The sequence below is a fragment of the Melanotaenia boesemani genome, chromosome 1 (assembly GCF_017639745.1).
Source record: "Melanotaenia boesemani isolate fMelBoe1 chromosome 1, fMelBoe1.pri, whole genome shotgun sequence".
Classification (NCBI taxonomy): Eukaryota; Metazoa; Chordata; class Actinopteri; order Atheriniformes; family Melanotaeniidae; genus Melanotaenia; species Melanotaenia boesemani.
In genome coordinates, this window is record NC_055682.1 from 6,296,415 (window position 1) to 6,312,249 (window position 15,835).

Here is a 15,835-nt window from a genome sequence, read left to right on the forward strand (position 1 = left end):
TTATATATTTAACCAAAATATTCATTCATTATCTACCGCTTGTCCATTACAGGTAAGCTGGAGCCTGTCCCTGTCATGGTTCTGTGTGTGTGTGTGTCTGAGTTTGCAGGTAGGGCTGAGCAGGTTGCCATGGGGACTGAGGGCGGAGTCTGGAGCCACAATTGACACCACCTGCAGCTCATCAGCAGGCTCGTTATCTGGCTCTACTCCCTGCTATTTAGGGTCAAGCAGGAGCTTCAGTCTTTGCCAGATTGTCATTCTTTGCAGCATGGTAATCAGGCCTCATCCTGTGATTTACCTTGTGCCTTGTTCTTAGAATTACTTACCTTGTCATCTCTATTCCTCAGCCTAAGACCTTGATCCCTCGGATAACCACAGCACCCAGGATAAGGACTATTCCTCTTACCAAGCCGACTACCTGCCTGCAGCCAAACTCATTTCACCACCACCAGAAACCATCTCCTGGCTTACTCCTCCACCGTCAGTCTTCCTCTGGAATACAGTAAGCCGCTGCCATAGCAGACATAACCCAGCACCCTCTCAGACCAACATTAATCCTCTGTCTTCTCATAGGAAGAGCTTCCCGGACCTGGACCCAACCACTAACATTTATTATAAATAAACATTATTTGCGTCTCCCTCCTTGTCTCACTGAGTGTTCTGCATTTGGTTCTGCTTCCTTGTACTGCGGTCTCCGACCGTGTCAATCCCAGCATTTAACAAGTGAGAGGCAGGGTACACCCTGGACAGGTCACCAGTCCATCGCAGGACCAACACATGTAGGTAGGGAAACACGATCACACTCACTTCTAGGGAGAATTTAGAGTGACCAACTAGCCTAACATACACGTGTTTGGATGGTGGGAGGAAGCCAGACAGAACCCACGCATACATGGGGAGAACATGCAAACTCCACACAGAAAGGCCACCTCCCCCCAGCCGAGGCTTGAACCAGCGACCTTCTTGCTGTGAGGTAGCGGTGCTAACCACCACACCACCGTGCAACCAAAATTGTTTCTTAAAACAAAACAACATACAAACTGGGGGATAACTGGTGAGTATAAACATGCAAGGAAAACATTTTACTTCAGCTACAGCATACACAAAATAAAGACAAAGACTGATTTTAAAAAGAAACTTGAACAAATGGTGTACTAAATATCTTATGTGGCTATCTGGTGACGCTGAATGCATTTTAAATGTGCAATTCCTATGTGTTCATTCTTTGGTCTTAAAGAAATATCAAGTATACGCTTATGCCTCTGATAACTGGAAATACTTCAGCTCCATGCACATTTGCACTAATTTAACAGTACAGTCAAATAAAAAATGTCTTTCTACCTATATTTCTGATTCTGTTGAAATGAGTGCTTCCTGAATGGAGAAAATTTGGAGATTCTTTACTTTAATCCATAGTTGACTTAAAAACTAAGTTATGCACACATTTATGTATTTGGTTATTTTAAAACTACACAATGTAAATGCTGAATCACCAGGATAAAAATTAAAACCCACGTGGCAGCTACCCAAGATGGCGGCCCGAGCAGTCAGCCTTCTTTAAGCTGTTGTACACAGATCCCACAAAAGCTATAAAAACCTCGTTTTTGATCTGCTAAACTGACTTTCACACTCATTTATACCTCTTAACAATAATTTTCATCTTCGGTAGTCTCTAAAACGGACTTTTCACAAAATTTACACATGCCACGGGAAAAACCGGTTGCCTTGGAGAAGCTAATTGCAGCCCCCAACAATCCTCCAGTGGCGGTAACGGACCACGGATATGCAATGGAAGTGTCTACGCCTTCAGCCAAGAGGAAAACCCTGATTACACCCACCAAACCCTCGGTGCCACCCAACAAGATGATAGTCTCAAACAAGGATGATACCGAGCTATCAGCTCTAACTGCAGCTACTGAGAAATTAACTGCGAAATTCGATGAGTTTGATGGGAAACTTTGAAACAGTTCGGTGATTTCTGGCTGACCTAGCTAAGATCACTGAAGTTAACGCTGCCGATATAAAAGACTACAAATCCAAACACAGCGATATGGAAAAGAAGGTTTGCGTTCTTCCTAATATCTACTTCCTGCTTTGTGGTCTGGGTGTCATCCTCGACAGCACTCTGTCTTTCACATCACATATCAGTAACATAACTTGGTCAGCATATTTTCACCTTCGCAATATCAACCACCTCCGCCCCTCCCTCACCCCTCACACCGCCGCCATACTAGTTCACAGTCAGGTCACCTCCCGTCTCGACTACTGTAACTCCCTTCTGTTCGGTTTTCCCCAAAAAACACTTCAGAAAATTCAACTGGTTCAGGATGCAGCAGCCCGGGTCATCACAAGAATCGCATCCACCCATCACATCACCCCTGTCCTGCAGCAGCTCCACTGGCTCTCCGTCACCCACCGCATCCAGTACAAAATCCTGCTGTTCACCTACAAGGCCATCCATCACCTCGCTCCTCCCTAACTTTCTGATCTCCTCCATGTCTCCATACCAGTCCGTTCCCTCAGATCCTCCTCCTCCAACCACCTCACCGTCCCCCCAGCCCGCCTTGTTACCATGGGGAGCCGAGCTTTCAGCTGCTCTGCTCCTCATCTCTGCAACTCACTCCCCCCAGACCTCCGTAACTCTGATTCTATACAACTGTTCAAATCCAAACTCAAAACACATCTGTTTAATCTGGCATACTCACTGTAATATTTCACACTGCTTTTTATTATTGTTTTATGCATCCTTTAATTTATGAGTGTATTTATTGATTTGTTTTATTCTTGTGTTTTATCCTGTAAGGTGACCTTGAGTGTCAAGAAAGGCGCCCACAAATACCATTTATTATTATTATTATTATTATTATTATTGTTGTCTTTTCAACTTGCATTTATCTTTTCTTTTCTTATCTTTACCAGCAAAAAATGTAGGAACAAGGACTCCTGGTCACTTATAAATCACTGGAACACGTTTTTTCTTTTAGATTAATTTAGCTGATTGCCATTGGAGAACTAGTGGAATGATGTCTCTTAACCCTGCAGTATCAGTGAGCTGTACTGAGTGTGAGCAACTTTCTTTGAGGATAACACAGCTGGAGAAGAGGATTGAAACACTGCAAGGCATTTGTGTGAATGAAGAATTTATTGACCCTATTGCAGCTTCTGTACTGAGTTGTCAAATGGTTTAAGTCAAATCTTCATACGCGAAGGGATGTCGGATGTGGAGCCTCCCACTACAGACCTGGCGGACGGTCAGACTGATCTCTCCTACTGTAACAGTGTTGGTGCCAGACCAAAGTCATCAACCCCAGCCAGAACCTGGTCTGATGTTGTTTGTCGCAGATGTAACTCCAACAGGAAATTTAAAGTCTCAATGCATAATAAATATGATATGTTGACTCATTAAAATGAATGATGATGAATGTAATGCAAGGATCTATAAAAAGTCAAGAAAACCAGGAGGAGAGGCCAAAATTCCACAAACAGGAGGACTAGAGAAGCTCTTGGCACCTCCACACAAAAGAAATGGACACAAATCTGATTGGGGACTCTATAACACAGCATGTGAGAATGGCAAAGTCGGAAAATCTAACATTTTTTGATACATCAGTCAGGGAACTGATAGAGATCTTGCCGACCATTCTGTCTTCACATCCAGATGGTATGAAGATTATTGTCCACATGGTGTCTTTTGATATTCAGAGGTGGAAAACTGGCTCCGAGATCCTGCTGTTGGAGAGACTGTGTCAGTTTGGAGCTCCATGTTTACATTTCAGGACCCATTCCTACAGCGGGTAAAGGAATTGAACTTTTCAGTAGACTTCTTGGCCTGAACACATGGTTATCAAACGCATGTATCGCCCATGGGATAAAGGTCATTGACAACTTTAGTATCTTTTGGAACTGTAAGGAGCGACTCAGACCTGATGGTGTCCATCCAAATCTAACTGGGTGCAGATTACTTGGTGCACACTTGCATCATGCTGTTGAGACGCAAACCCAAACATGAATGTACAGATAAGAGCAAAGGACACAGCAGAGGCGATCAACTCCCAGCTCTCTTCCCTCACCAAGGACTTCAAAGGATGTCTCTATCCCGGTCTGAACCCCAGCGACCACCATCTACCAAGAAACACAGGGCTCCCCCTCCTCATCCTCCTCTTAGATCATCTGTCCTGGCACGGGAGGATGTGCAGGAGGTTCACAGAGCAGCAGCAGAATTCACAACAAAGATGACATGCCATGATGCATTCAGGGTCCTTGCTGTAGTTTTGCTACTACTGACAGCTGTTCTGAGATCAAGCCTGGACCCAGTGGGATTCCTGTGTTAGTTAAAAAATAAGGAATCGAACACGGTCAGCTTGTGGGATGAACTGATCTAATCTGTTAACTGTACCTTGTAGAACTCAGAATACAACAGAGACCAGTGTAAACTTCATAAAGCTGCTGTACTTAATGTTAGATCTCTGTCCAACAAGTCACTGTTAGTTAATGACTTCATCATTTCTCACAGTTTAGATTTTCTTATTCTGACAGAAACATGGTTAACAGAAGACACAAGTGCTACAGTTCTTAATGAAACAGCACCCCCTCATTTTAGTTTTATGAATAAATGTCGAAACAGGAGGAAAGGGGGAGGAGAAGCTGCCTTATTTAAAGACTCATTCCAGTGTAAAGAGATTTCATTTGCTGATTTTACTTCTTTTGAATATCTTAGTTTTATTTTAAGGGGTGCTTCTAAAATCCTATCTCTAATCATCTACGGACGTCCAGGACATTGTGTAAATTTTATTGAGGAATTTTTGGAGTTATTGTCGGTTATCTTTACTGGTTTTAACCATTTTATCTTAAATGGGGATTTTAACATTCACATAGATAACATGATGGATGGAAATGTCAAGGAATTTCCTTCAATATTGGACATGTTTGGTTTATGGTAACATGTATAAGAACTGACCCACATTCGAGGTCACATTCTGGACCTGGTTACTATCCTCCTATACAGATAAGCCCAGAGCTCCTTTCCATGGAGAAACGCAACCAATTTGCCAACTTTTTAGCCAAAAAATTATTGACTTATTGACTTTTTAAATGAAAGTGGAAATCTTGATAAATTTCAGTCCGGCTTCCGACCTCATCACAGCACTGAAACAGCTCTGGTCAAAGTGTTAAATGACATTAGGTTGAATACTGATTCTGGTCAAGTATCAGTCCTGGTTCTGCTGGATCTCAGTGCTGCGTTTGATACTGTAGATCACAGAATCCTGTTGCATAGGCTGGAAAACTGGAAATTAAGAAGGCTGGAGTTATTTTGTTACGATCGGCAGCTATGAATCCGAACGAGTGGCCATGACTTGTGGCGTCCCCCAGGGGTCAGTCCTTTACAGGTATGACTTGAATATGTTAATGCCATGAACCCGTTTGAAAAATGTGTGTTAAAATGAGTTGTAGTTGTGGAGTGAATGTTAAGAGTGTTCTGTAGAATATTTATTCTCATTTTGCACAGTTTTATTAGCCATTAGCAGCTAGCTCAACCACGTTTCTCCTAGCTACATCAAGCACACGATGCGCTGTTGTTGTGCAGTCCTGCAAGATACAAATGGTGTGTGTCCTGCTCTTATAAATGTATTTAATTAAAAAATGAGAGACATGATTAACTCACTATTAGTCTATGTTAACCTGCAGACATATGAACATGTTGTATGTAATATTATTGACATTTTATTTCTCAGTTTGGAGTGAGTTTTGTGTTTTGTTATGTTATCTATCAGCTCTGTTTGGGTTTACTGCTTAAAAAAATAGCACCATATGAGAAGAGATTAGCTTGCTTATTGGGGAAATGGATTTTATTTCATGAGAACAGACACTGAAGTCAAAATGCTCATAATGGTTGTTTGTAACCCTTCTTTCTTCAGGTGGGTAGCGTGGGCTTCCAGTCTCAGAAGGCTGTGGATTAAAGCGGGCTACATTGGAGGTGTTTATATATTTCTTTATTAAAGCCAACTCGGCAGAACAGCAGGACCCAACCAGCCTCGTGTCGCTAACTTCCCGGCAACAACTTCCGGTCCCCCCTCTCTCCCCCCCCCCTGAAAAACAAGGGGTGGGTAGGAACCAAAAAACATACAAATAATAATCACGGTCCTACAACCAATAACCAAGATTACAGTTGTTATTGTTTGTTATAAGAATATTTGTTTAGCTGTGAACAATCCTAAAATGAAAATAAATTCACGCTAGAGTTGCTGCAGAGTGTAACATTTGCACGGTGAGCAGCTAAAAGGCCTTAAATCCTGTTGCTCTGGGATCAATCGGTTCACCTACCACTAGGGGGAATTGCAGCGCTGTTTCCTCATTGCAATAAACCCACCGCATGAGGGAAGCAGTATTAATCACTCTCGTGATTCTTTCTACCCTAATTCAGGTAATGGTGAATAATATGAATGTCTTCTTTGTAATTACATTGTTTAAAACATATAGCTTGTTTCATGTTAGTTTGATGAAGTCAAATTAAGGTTTTATCTTGTTTGAGACACAATTGCTTTACCTCGACATGTGCCTTTGCCTCGAAAAATAGCAGTAGCCTATTTTTTTTGTTCACAACTTTATTTGTATTTTATTCAGCATATCTTGTTTTTGCAATATTCTCTTCCAATTTGATTGTCATGGCAAAATAACAGCAATGTATATTTGTTCAATATGGTTTACTTGTACCAGCGATTGCAATGAACCGCATGAGGGAAGCAGACTGTTCCATGCTGGCACGTGACCACATTGGGAAGCATGTAAAGCTGCTTTCTCAGACTCCACTGCTGCTACTCACTTCAATGCACAGGACAATGTGCACAGAAATGATTAATGGTGTTCTAGCACCATGCTTTCTGAAAAGGTTGGTCGCAGATGTGAGTGACCAGCGTTTCAGCCTCCTCCTCGATGAGTCCACAGATGTAAGCATTTCTAAGTACCTGGGGATTGTTGATAAGGTACTTTTAGTGACACCAACACACAATTGTCTCAACATTTCTGGGGCTTGTTGAGTTGGAAGGGAGGGATGCCAGATCTATAGCCCGAGCTGTTGTTTGCTTTCCTGGAGAAGTGGTTTGTCTTAAAAAAAGAGACACTCCTGGGGATAGGGACTGATAATGCCTCGGTCATGACGGGGATTAAAAAAATGGGGTCCATACAGTGCTGAAAGGAGGAGTATGGCCTCAAAGATCTGGTTCTTATCCGCTGTGTGTGTCACTCTCTGCAGCTTGCTGTAAGACATGCTTCCAATGGACACCATCCCCCGTAGTGTGGAGTAACTTGGTACGGGAGACTTATAAACTGGTTTTCAGTGTCTCCAAAGCGCAGGGGAGGCCTACAAAGCCATATATGAGGACCATCAACTGTGGGGAGAAACCCTTACAGATAACCAAGATGTGTGCCACACGTTGGCTCCTCTATTGAACCAGCAGTTTCACAGCATTTTTAGACCTAGTGGGAGGCGCTTAAAACTGCATTTCACATTCACCAAGTCCAGTGAACACTGTTTACATGGCTGAAGTTTTATACTCCATGTACAGTGATCCTCAAAACATCTTTGTATCTGACTTTTTGAAGTCAGTGCTTGGTGAGGTACAGTTGACCTTCAAGGCTTTTGAGGGCGAGCAGGTAGATCCTCTTAAACTTCTTGACAGCTTGGTTAGCCTGATAAAGTCTGTAAGAAGCAGGGTGCTGAATCCAATGGCAAATACTGATGTACTCAAAGAGCCAGTTGATGGATACATCAGTCCCTAAGCCGTACCTTGGTTACCGTTTTGAGTCAAAGGCAGCTGAGCTCCACCTTGCACCTGAGGAGAAGAATAATGTTCGAAAGTGGTGTGTACCCTTCACCATCTTCCTCACTAACGAGTTGAGGGTGAGACTGCCGGACAACATCGAAGCATTGCAGTACATGTCAGTTTTCAATGTAGAGGAAACTCTACAATAATCACAATAAGAGCCTGGGACAAATAGAAAAAACAGCCAATCTCATTGGCTACTCTCCTGTAGAGATAGACAAGATGTCCAGCAGTGGCGTGCCATCCATCTCAGTAAGTGGAATGAAACAAAAAACACACTAGGCTTCTGGAGTGAAATTTGGAAGTTCAGGGATGCAGCTGATATCAACCCATTTCAGGAACTTGCCATGGCTGCTGTGTCTGTGTTGTCCTTGCCACACTCAAATGCTGAAGTTGAGAGATTATTCAGCCAGATGAATGTGGTAAAAAGCACATTTAGAAGTCGAATGTCTTTGCAGACCCTTAACTCTGGCCTGTATGTTTGATATGGTCTTAAGTTGTCTGGTGAGGCTTGCTATGAGTACAAGCTGTCTGATGATCTTTTGCAGCTTTTTGGAACATCAGCTGCTTACTCATTTAAAACCGCTCCCTCAGTTGCTGAACCTGGCATAGAAAGCCTTGACCAAAATGAAGATGACCTACTCTTTCTGTTAGTCAGCACAGCAGCGGGTTCTGAAAACAAAACAAAACAAAACAAAAAAATAAATAAATAAATAACAATGACCCTGAATTACAGCCAGACCAGTTACCTTCCTTTTCACACATTGCCACAGTCATTCCTGTTGTTTCTGTTTGGTCCATTTAGGTTCTTAATGTTGTCAAGTTAAAACCGTCTATCCCAAAAATAGTTAAGAATGTTATATTTCTGACAAAAAATGTTCATGTTTTACTGTGACTCGTTGTAGGCTTCTAAGTAGAGCATAAGGTCAGAAACTAAACTAAAAGTAAGAAAACTAAAGAAAAAAAAAAAACCTAAGTAACTCTGCCAAAGTGTCTCTTTTGTGTCACTTTGCCGGTCCCAAGCCCGGATAAAGGAGGAGGGTTAGATACAGAGCAATTCCATGCAACATAACAGGTTAAATTTAATATTCTAACATTTAACAATAAAGGACAAAATTGATTTACGCAGTGGGGATCTCTACAAGTTATCAAAGCTTATTTTTAAAAGTGATGGCCTATTTCAATGATAAAAATACAAAACAAAACCAAAAAACAAACCAAGAATCAACAGAAAAAATTTATTTGTAGTTCTAAACATATTTAGGGTGTTTTTCACTCACCTTTTGTCTCTTCACGATGTTATTTATTTCTTAACAATGGCCATTACGTTACATGCAAATTGCCAATTATGCAAATTAGGCTATGACGTCATTTAGCTACTTTCCTTACTGAGGAGTTGACAACACTGCTCTGGTACCAGGCTGGACTCCACTCTGTAATGGCTGTAATGGGAGATTTAAGGAAGGACACTGAAGACGCGATGCTTCATCTGCAGCAGCTTTAGCGTGAATTTATTTTCATTTTAGGATTGTTCACAGCTAAACAAATATTCTTATAACAAACAATAACAACTGTAATCTTGGTTATTGGTTGTAGGACCGTGATTATTATTTGTATGTTTTTGGTTCCTACCCACCCCTTGTTTTCAGGGGGGGAGAGAGAGAGGGGGGGACCGGAAGTTGTTGCCGGGAAGTTAGCGACACGAGGCTGGTTGGGTCCTGCTGTTCTGCCGAGTTGGCTTTAATAAAGAAATATATAAACACCTCCAATGTAGCCCGCTTTAATCCACAGCCTTCTGAGACTGGAGCCCACGCTACCCACCTGAAGAAAGAAGGGTTACAACAACCGTTATGAGCATTTTGACTTCAGTGTCTGTTCTCATGAAATAAAATCCATTTCCCCAATAAGCAAGCTAATCGCTTCTCATATGGTGCTATTTTTTTTAGCAGTAAACCCAAACAGAGCTGATAGATAACATAACAAAACACAAAACTCACTCCAAACTGAGAAATAAAATGTCAATAATATTACATACAACATGTTCATATGTCTGCAGGTTAACATAGACTAATAGTGAGTTAATCATGTCTCTCATTTTTTAATTAAATACATTTATAAGAGCAGACACACACCATTTGTATCTTGCAGGACTGCACAACAACAGCGCATCGTGTGCTTGATGTAGCTAGGAGAAACGTGGTTGAGCTAGCTGCTAATGGCTAATAAAACTGTGCAAAATGAGAATAAATATTCTACAGAACACTCTTAACATTCACTCCACAACTACAACTCATTTTAACACACATTTTTCAACGGGTTCATGGCATTAACATATTCAAGTCATACCTGTAAAGGACTGACCCCTGGGGGACGCCACAAGTCATGGCCACTCGTTCGGATTCATAGCTGCCGATCGTAACAAAATAACTCCAGCCTTCTTAATTTCCAGTTTTCCAGCCTGTGCAACAGGATTCTGTGATCTACAGTATCAAACGCAGCACTGAGATCCAGCAGAACCAGGACTGATACTTGACCAGAATCAGTATTCAACCTAATGTCATTTAACACTTTGACCAGAGCTGTTTCAGTGCTGTGATGAGGTCGGAAGCCGGACTGAAATTTATCAAGATTTCCACTTTCATTTAAAAAGTCAATAAGTCAATAATTTTTTGGCTAAAAAGTTGGCAAATTGGTCGTTTCTCCATGGAAAGGAGCTCTGGGCTTATCTGTATAGGAGGATAGTAACCAGGTCCAGAATGTGACCTCGAATGTGGGTCAGTTCTTATACATGTTACCATAAACCAAACATGTCCAATATTGAAGGAAATTCCTTGACATTTCCATCCATCATGTTATCTATGTGAATGTTAAAATCCCCATTTAAGATAAAATGGTTAAAACCAGTAAAGATAACCGACAATAACTCCAAAAATTCCTCAATAAAATTTGCACAATGTTCTGGACGTCCGTAGATGATTAGAGATAGGATTTTAGAAGCACCCCTTAAAATAAAACTAAGATATTCAAAAGAAGTAAAATCAGCAAATTAAATCTCTTTACACTGGAATGAGTCTTTAAATAAGGCAGCTTCTCCTCCCCCTTTCCTCTCGTTTCGACATTTATTCATAAAACTAAAATGAAGGGGTGCTGTTTCATTAAGAACTGTAGCACTTGTGTCTTCTGTTAACCATGTTTCTGTCAGAATAAGAAAATCTAAACTGTGAGAAATGATGAAGTCATTAACTAACAGTGACTTGTTGGACAGAGATCTAACATTAAGTACAGCAGCTTTATGAAGTTTACACTGGTCTCTGTTGTATTCTGAGTTCTACAAGGTACAGTTAACAGATTAGATCAATTCACCCCACAAGCTGATCGTGTTCGATTCCTTATTTTTTAACTAACACAGGAATCCCACTGGGTCCAGGCTTGATCTCAGAACAGCTGTCAGTAGTAGCAAAACTACAGCAAGGACCCTGAATGCATCATGGCATGTCATCTTTGTTGTGAATTCTGCTGCTGCTCTGTGAACCTCCTGCACATCCTCCCGTGCCAGGACAGATGATCTAAGAGGAGGATGAGGAGGATGAGGAGGGGGAGCCCTGTGTTTCTTGGTAGATGGTGGTCGCTGGGGTTCAGACCGGGATAGAGACATCCTTTGAAGTCCTTGGTGAGGGAAGAGAGCTGGGAGTTGATCGCCTCTGCTGTGTCCTTTGCTCTTATCTGTACATTCATGTTTGGGTTTGCGTCTCAACAGCATGATGCAAGTGTGCACCAAGTAATCTGCACCCAGTTAGATTTGGATGGACACCATCAGGTCTGAGTCGCTCCTTACAGTTCCAAAAGATACTAAAGTTGTCAATGAACTTTATCCCATGGGCGATACATGCGTTTGATAACCATGTGTTCAGGCCAAGAAGTCTACTGAAAAGTTCAATTCCTTTACCCGCTGTAGGAATGGGTCCTGAAATGTAAACATGGAGCTCCAAACTGACACAGTCTCTCCAACAGCAGGATCTCGGAGCCAGTTTTCCACCTCTGAATATCAAAAGACACCATGTGGACAATAATCTTCATACCATCTGGATGTGAAGACAGAATGGTCGGCAAGATCTCTATTAGTTCCCTGACTGATGTATCAAAAAATGTTAGATTTTCCGACTTTGCCATTCTCACATGCTGTGTTATAGAGTCCCCAATCAGATTTGTGTCCATTTCTTTTGTGTGGAGGTGCCAAGAGCTTCTCTAGTCCTCCTGTTTGTGGAATTTTGGCCTCTCCTCCTGGTTTTCTTGACTTTTTATAGATCCTTGCATTACATTCATCATCATTCATTTTAATGAGTCAACATATCATATTTATTATGCATTGAGACTTTAAATTTCCTGTTGGATTTACATCTGCGACAAACAACATCAGACCAGGTTCTGGCTGGGGTTGATGACTTTGGTCTGGCACCAACACTGTTCCAGTAGGAGAGATCAGTCTGACCGTCCGCCAGGTCTGTAGTGGGAGGCTCCACATCCGACATCCCTTCGCGTATGAAGATTTGACTTAAACCATTTGACAACTCAGTACAGAAGCTGCAATAGGGTCAATAAATTCTTCATTCACACAAATGCCTTGCAGTGTTTCAATCCTCTTCTCCAGCTGTGTTATCCTCAAAGAAAGTTGCTCACACTCAGTACAGCTCACTGATACTGCAGGGTTAAGAGACATCATTCCACTAGTTCTCCAATGGCAATCAGCTAAATTAATCTAAAAGAAAAAACGTGTTCCAGTGATTTATAAGTGACCAGGAGTCCTTGTTCCTACATTTTTTGCTGGTAAAGATAAGAAAAGAAAAGATAAATGCAAGTTGAAAAGACAACAATAATAATAATAAATAATAATAATAATAAATGTATTTGTGGGCGCCCTTGTCTTGACACTCAAGGTCACCTTACAGGATAAAACACAAGAATAAAACAAATCAATAAATACACTCATAAATTAAAGGATGCATTAAAACAATAATAAAACGCAGTGTGAAATATTACAGTGAGTATGCCAGTTTAAACAGATGTGTTTTGAGTTTTGGATTTGAACAGTTGTATAGATCAGAGTTACGGAGGTCTGGGGGGAGTGAGTTGCAGAGATGAGGAAGCAGAGCAGCTGAAAGCTCGGCTCCCCATGGTAACAAGGCGGGCTGGGGGACGATTGAGGTGGATGGAGGAGGAGGACCTGAGGGAACGGACTGGTATGGAGACATGGAGGGATCAGAAAAAGTTAGGGAGGAGCGAGGTGATGGATGGCCTTGTAGGTGAACAGCAGGATTTTGTACTGGATGCGGTGGGTGACGGGAGCCAGTGGAGCTGCTGCAGGACAGGGGTGATGTGATGGGTGGATTGCGATTCTTGTGATGACCGGGCTGCCTGCATCCTGAACCAGTTAAATTTTCTAAAGTGTTTTTTGGGGAAAACCGAACAGAAGGGAGTTACAGTAGTCGAGACGGGAGGTGACATGACTTGTGAACGAGTATGGCGGCGGTGTGAGGGGTGAGGGAGGGAGCGGAGGTGGTTGATATTGCGAAGGTGAAAATATGCTGACCAAGTATGTTACTGATATGTGATGTGAAAGACAGAGTGCTGTCGAGGATGACACCCAGACCACAAAGCAGGAAGTAGATATTAGGAAGAACACAAACCTTCTTTTCCATATCGCTGTGTTTGGATTTGTAGTCTTTATATCTGCAGCGTTAACTTCAGTGATCTTAGCTAGGTCAGCCAGAAATCACCAAACTGTTTTCAAAGTTTCCCATCAAACTCATCGAATTTCGCAGTTAATTTCTCAGTAGCTGCAGTTAGAGCTGATAGCTCGGTATAATCCTTGTTTGAGACTATCATCTTGTTGGGTGGCACCGAGGGGTGGTGGGTGTAATCAGGTTTTCTCTTGGCTGAAGGCGTAGACACTTCCACTGCATATTCCGTGGTCCGTTACCGCCACGGAGGATTGTTGGGGGCTGCAATTAGCTTCTCCAAGGCAACCGGTTTTTCCCGTGGCATGTGTAAATTTTGTGAAAGTCCGTTTAGAGACTACGAAGATGAAAATTATTGGTTAAGAGGTATAAATGAGTGTGGAAAGTCAGTTTAGCAGATCAAAAACGAGGTTTTTATAGCTTTTGTGGATCTGTGTACAACAGCTTAAAGAAGGCTGACTGCTCGGGCCGCCATCTTGGGTAGCTGCCCCGTGGGTTTTAATTTTTATCCTGGTGATTCAGCATTTACATTGTGTAGTTTTAAAATAACCAAATACATAAATGTGTGCTATAACTTAGTTTTTAAGTCAACTATGGATTAAAGTAAAGAATCTCCAAATTTTCTCCATTCAGGAACACTCATTTCAACAGAATCAGAAATATAGGTAGAAAGACATTTTTATTTGACTGTACTGTTAAATTAGTGCAAATGTGCATGGAGCTGAAGTATTTCCAGTTATCAGAGGCATAAGCGTATACTTGATATTTCTTTAAGACCAAAGAATGAACACATAGGAATTGCACATTTAAAAATGCATTCAGCGTCACCAGATAGCCACATAAGATATTTAGTACACCATTTGTTCAAGTTTCTTTTTAAAATCAGTCTTTGTCTTTATTTTGTGTATGCTGTAGCTGAAGTAAAATGTTTCCTTGCATGTTTATACTCACCAGTTATCCCCCAGTTTGTATGTTGTTTTGTTTTTAAGAACAGTTTTGGTTGCACGGTGGTGTGGTGGTTAGCACCGCTACCTCACAGCAAGAAGGTCGCTGGTTCAAGCCTCGGCTGGGGAGGTGGCCTTTCTGTGTGGAGTTTGCATGCTCTCCCCATGTATGCTGTGGGTTCTGTCTGGCTTCCTCCCACCATCCAAACACGTGTATGTTAGGCTAGTTGGTCACTCTAAATTCTCCCTAGAAGTGAGTGTGAACGTGTGTCCCTACATATGTTGGTCCTGCGATGGACGGGTGACCTGTCCAGGGTGTACCCTGCCTCTCACCTCTCACCTGTTAAATGCTGGGATTGACACGGTCGGAGACCGCAGTACAAGGAAGCAGAACCAAATGCAGAACACTCAGTGAGACAAGGAGGGAGACGCAAATAATGTTTATTTATAATAAATGTTAGTGGTTGGGTCCAGGTCCGGGAAGCTCTTCCTATGAGAAGACAGAGGATTAATGTTGGTCTGAGAGGGTGCTGGGTTATGTCTGCTATGGCAGCGGCTTACTGTATTCCAGAGGAAGACTGACGGTGGAGGAGTAAGCCAGGAGATGGTTTCTGGTGGTGGTGAAATGAGTTTGGCTGCAGGCAGGTAGTCGGCTTGGTAAGAGGAATAGTCCTTATCCTGGGTGCTGTGGTTATCCGAGGGATCAAGGTCTTAGGCTGAGGAATAGAGATGACAAGATAAGTAATTCTAAGAACAAAGCAAATCACAGGGTGAAGCCTGATTACCATGCTGCAAAGAATGACAATCTGGCAAAGACTGAAGCTCCTGCTTGACCCTAAATAGCAGGGAGTAGAGCCAGATAACGAGCCTGCTGATGAGCTGCAGGTGGTGTCAATTGTGGCTCCAGACTCCGCCCTCAGTCCCCATGGCAACCTGCTCAGCCCTACCTGCAAACTCAGACACACACACACACAGAACCATGACAGGGACAGGCTCCAGCTTACCTGTAATGGACAAGCGGTAGATAATGAATGAATATTTTGGTTAAATATATAATGCCAGTCACAATTTTCATGAAGTTTCAGTTAAGACCTGATGTCATTAACTGAAGAAAGAACAAATACAAAGCTTTTCCAAACTTGAAAGTTTTAATCTAAAACAAGTCACATTACTTAAAAAATCATATTAAAGTTAATATGATGAACCAAACTATGTACATTTCAAGTATTTAAACTATTAATACTTTCAAACACGGAGGTGTGGCGGTCTCATTTATGAAACAGCAATAAAACAAAGAAACAAAATCCCAATAAAAATAGATAACATGCAAGATAAC

General features: G+C 41.9%; 2 long non-coding RNA genes across 4 annotated transcripts; one reads left to right on the forward strand and one right to left on the reverse strand.

The window, feature by feature from the left end:
- Positions 1 to 114: 114 nt before the first annotated feature.
- On the forward strand, positions 115 to 636 carry LOC121642701. Of its 2 annotated transcripts, XR_006010949.1 has the most exons (3): positions 115 to 271; positions 348 to 502; positions 574 to 636. It is a non-coding gene; the product is annotated as an uncharacterized LOC121642701 (long non-coding RNA). The 2 variants fall into 2 exon arrangements; XR_006010948.1 differs by having other exon boundaries at positions 348 to 636.
- A 14,290-nt stretch (positions 637 to 14,926) lies between these two features.
- LOC121642707 lies at positions 14,927 to 15,440 on the reverse strand. 2 transcript variants are annotated; one of them, XR_006010951.1, is made up of 3 exons: positions 15,285 to 15,440; positions 15,061 to 15,215; positions 14,927 to 14,989 (listed from the first exon to the last, which is right to left on the reverse strand). It is a non-coding gene; the product is annotated as an uncharacterized LOC121642707 (long non-coding RNA). The 2 variants fall into 2 exon arrangements; XR_006010950.1 differs by having other exon boundaries at positions 14,927 to 15,215.
- Positions 15,441 to 15,835: the final 395 nt, after the last annotated feature.